This window comes from Mus caroli, chromosome 16, assembly GCF_900094665.2.
Source record: "Mus caroli chromosome 16, CAROLI_EIJ_v1.1, whole genome shotgun sequence".
NCBI lineage: Eukaryota > Metazoa > Chordata > Mammalia > Rodentia > Muridae > Mus > Mus caroli.
Window position 1 is genome coordinate 72,199,663 of NC_034585.1, and position 4,555 is coordinate 72,204,217.

The 4,555-nt window shown below is 42.2% G+C and overlaps 1 pseudogene; it reads right to left on the reverse strand.

Moving 5' to 3' along the window:
- Positions 1-3,492: 3,492 nt before the first annotated feature.
- Positions 3,493-4,275, reverse strand: LOC110311445 (annotated as a pseudogene).
- Between the last annotated feature and the right edge of the window lie 280 nt (positions 4,276-4,555).

The following is a 4,555-nucleotide window of genomic DNA, read 5'->3' on the forward strand; positions in this document are numbered from 1 at the left end:
TGTGTGTGTGTATGTGTGTGTGTGTGTGTGTGTGTAGGCACACATGTCATGAGGAAGCCAGAAGACAATTTGCAGGAGTGCTTGCCTCTTCTTGTCAGTATTCTGGGGACAGAACTTAGGTTACCAGGCTTAGGGACAAGCATCTGTGTCTGCTGAGCCATCTCCTTGTCCCATTTGTCAAATTGTTCACTCACTTATTTTCTATTTTCTAAATTGGGATTTAAGAATCCTTTGCCTATTTTCTGTATTTTGTTAGATGTGACTGACGGTTTAATATCCTTACCAATTTCTTTGAATTAAAAATATTTAAATTTTGATGTTCTATTTTATGTCATTTCCCTTAGATTAGCCCTTTTAACTACGTTTACTTTTTCCGGTTCTCTACTTCCAAGTTAGTTTTAGCTTGGATGTTTTCTATCACCTATTTGAAGTTGTTTGTATGTGTGCTCCGAAGTATATAAAATTTAATGTATGTTTTAAATTTAGTAAAATTTGTATGGCTAATATTTGGTACAAACACAGAATTTCAAGGCTCACTTCATGTGGATATGTGATTGTTCCAGCATCTTTGTGTGAAAGGATAACAGTTGATATTTGAGTTGATGTTAATTGACCATCGACGAGGAGGTTTGATATTCTCACCTGCCTTCATTCTATTCTTATTCTATATAATGTCACAAGCACTGTGTTTTAAGGACATATTTTGGAATAGGTTGGGGAAGGTCTTTGGCATTCTTTTTTGTTGAGAGAATGTTTTGGCTATTCTTGCTGTTTTTTTGCATTTCCATGAGAAATTCTAATGTTCTTTGTACAGTTGAGCCGAAATGAAGGTAGGAGTTTTGAGTAGGAATGTGTTGATTATAGAGATCAATTCTGAGTGCATAGACCCGTTTAATCTAACAACATTCTACAGTTCCTCGTTAATTTAGATTTTAATTTCTTAATAGCATATATCATTTCTAGATCCTGATGTATCATTTATTAGTGTTGACTTTTTTGATACTATTCTAGAGGGCATTTTTTTTTTGTTGTTGCTATTTAGGTTTGTGTTTTGTTTTTTTTTTGGCAGATAGATTATAATTGATTTTTGCATAACCTATGTCCTGTGACCTTGCTAAATGATCTCACTAGTTCTAATAGTCTGTACTTTGTCCCTTCCTGTCTCCTGTCTCCCCCCTCTCTCTGTCTCTCTCTGTTCTCTCTTTCTCTCCGTGCACGCGCGTGCGTCTCCTTGTGTGTGTGCTTGTGTGTTTGTGATTATTTTTCTTCCTTGCTATTGTTTTATTGTCCTCTCGGGAGTCTCCTGAAAACATTGACTTGGAAATTCTTGCACTCTTCCTCATTCTCTTCCGGGAATGCTTTGTCTTGTACTGAATGTAATCTTTGCCACAGTTTCTTTTGAAAGCTATATTTCGTGAGGTTGGAAATGTTTTCTTCAGTGCTTAGCCTGTGACTCTTTGGGTGAAACCGTGGCCATCCTTTGTGTTTCAGGAGATCCTGAAGCTTAATGATCTATTTGTTCATCTTTGCCAGTGCTTATTGAGCGTTCTGATTCTTGCTTGTGAAGTTCTTCTTCTTCATCTTCTCTTTATTTTCGTCTGATTTCAAGGTGTTCCTTGTAGTCCAGCGTTTACGCGTGCTTGTTTTCTTTTGCTCTAACAGAATAACGCCAAGCACATGAAAAGAAGGGCGGGTTTGGCCAGCTCCTCTATGGAGTTCATGGTTGGTTGGCCCTATTGCTTTTGGGCTAGTGCACATCATGGTGGAGTGCCTGTTCAAGGCAGCCACTCAGATTACGGTGGGCAGAAAAGAAGAGAAAGAGAGTGGAAGAAGTCAGGTCCTTTTTCAGGTATCTCCTCCCTAGAGTCTGTCTTCTACTTGGCCCTGCCTTCTTCCCTCCCCTCCCCTCCCTCTCTGTCTCCCTCTGTCTCTCTGTCTCTCCGTCTCTTTCTTTCTTTCTTTCTTTCTTTCTTTCTTTCTTTCTTTCTTTCTTTCTTTCTTTCTTTCTTTCTTTCTTTCTTTCTTTCTTATTCTGAGGCAGGTTCTCTCTACATAGGAATTCACTATATAGACCAGGTTGGCTGGCCAGGAACCGTCAAAGATCTGCCTGCCTCTGCTTCCCCAGTGGTGCGACTATAGACATGTGTTACCATGCCCTAGCACTGAGCCTTTTTGTTCTCTTTATAGTGAAAGTTCAAGGATTAAAGTTTCTAGGGGATTGTTGTTTTTCTCAATATGAATAACTGAGGAAGAAAACAGCAAACAAGGTTCTTAGCTCTTGGATAGGAATTTGGTGAGCCTGTAAAGTGTGTGTGTGTGTGTGTGTGTGTGTGCATGTGCGTGTATTTCTGTTCATTACATTCCTAAAATTTAACCTATCTGCTTCCTACTTTGTGGATTCCATCTTAGAGACCTTTTGTGTTTTATAGTTTAGGACCACGGCTTCCAAGTCTCTATATTCAAAATGAACTTCATGCTACATCTTCAGCTCAGTTCTTGGTTCCAGTTGGTTGCTGCTTTGTGCATATACAATTACCAGTCAGTGTCATGACTGCCTTCATTTCTTCCTCCTCTGTTTTATGGAGATGAGAAACTTGTAGCCTGTGGGGGTGTGAGCCCAAATGATAAGCCAAAGGCTGAGGGAAAATGGAGGAGACAGCACTCAGGGCTTGAAGTGGAGGGAACGTGACAAATACGTGAGAGACCTCCATTGTTAGAGAGAAGAGCAAGGACAAAGAAACCTGAATAGATCTGATATTATTTGTTTACTACAAATAGCTGGACTAGAACTGTGGCAGAATAACAAACAAATATTCTGTCTTTTCCCTTGCTTTCTGGCACAGAGTCCTGAAAACTCTTTGAATTGACTTTTTTTTCTAACCTTAGGAAGATGACTCATGGTGCTTGAAGAGTCTGCATTGCTTCAGGATGGGAGTTGCCTGGGAAAAACTAACCAGTGTCACTCGAGGTTGGGACATTTGGTATATCACTGCAACCTCCGGGGAAGGGACAGGAGGATGCAGGCTGAGTTCAGTCACTAGTGGGCAATGATTGCCCACTAGTTACCTGGTCCTTTATAAAGCTCAGCCCGTGGATATTTTGAATCGAGTGCCTAATACTACTGTAGGAGAGTGCTCAACCTACATGGTTAGATTGTAACCTTCTTTTTGTTTTTGTTTGTTTGTTTGTTTGTTTGTTTGTTGAGACAGGGTTTCTCTGTGTAGCCCTGGCTGTCCTGTGACTCACTCTGTAGACCAGGCTGCCTCAAACTCAGAAATTCGCCTGCCTCTCCCTCCTAAGTGCCGGGATTAAAGGCGTGCGCCACCAAGCCCGGCGGATTGTTAACCTTCTTAGATTGTGTTTCCTGTAGGCATTTGTGCTCTCAAGGGTAAACCTTCCCCTCCTAACTCTTTTGAGATTTCTTTTCTTTTCTTTTTCTTTTTTTTTTTAAATTTTGTAATTATATTTAGGTACAGAAAATTTAGTGTACATTTAACCCAATTTAGTGGCAAGTTCTTTAGCCTTTGCTTTTTCCAGCTTGGCAATTCGAGCCACAAACTTAGGACCCAGGACGTTGCCTCCCCAGTGGCGGATCTTGTCATAGCTGTCATTATAATTGGTTCTAATAGCTTCCAGCTTAGCCAGAGTACCCTTTTCTTCTGAGTTAACCTGTGTGAAGGCAACAGTGGTGCATGTCTTCCTGTGGACCAGGTGCCCCAGCCTGGCCTTTCCCTTGATGATGCAGTAGGGCACCCCCATCTTTCCACACAGGGCAGGCAGGAAAACCACCAGCTCAATGGGGTCTACGTCATGGGCAATCACCACCATCTGAGCCTTCTTGTTCTCAACCAAGGTGGTGACTGTATTTGACTCCTGCTCGGAGGACAGGCGGTCTCTTAGTTGGGACGTCGCCTTTGCCAGCAGCTTTCTTCTCAGCAGGGGCCAGTAGCCTTTGCTTCTTCTCTTGCTTTGTCTCTGGCCTGTACTTGTGGGCAAGCTTAAGCAGTTGAGTAGCTGTCTGCCTGTCCAGCGCCTGGGTGAACTGGTTAATGGCAGGAGGGACTTTGAGCCGCTTGTAGAGGATGGCTCTTTGCCACTGCAGCCTGATGTAGCGGGGCCATTTGACGAAGCGCGTTAAATCCCTTTTGGTCTGGATGGCCTGTCCAATGCCGAAGTTCTAGAGGGTTGACCACCTTCTTGACCTCCTGCTTCTTGACGACGGCTGGGGCTGTGGCCACTTTCTTCCCCTTGGCCTTCTTCCCTTTGGGCATCTTGCTCGGCTGCTGGAGAGGAGATTTATTTTCTTAAAAAAATATATAACAATATATTGTAATAATTTAAAAAACTGTCAGGAACATTTTCTAGTTAAGGGCCAACCAGGACAAAAAAAAGGGAGAGAACACAAAAATTATAATAAGGAAGGTTTTATATAATTCATCAAGAACAGATGTATGATTAAGAGTTACTGAAGGAGGAGATAGGGCTCATGGAATGGATCTATAAGACCAGCTAGGCAGGGGGTGGGACCAGGAGCAGGACACCTGCCTGGGTTACA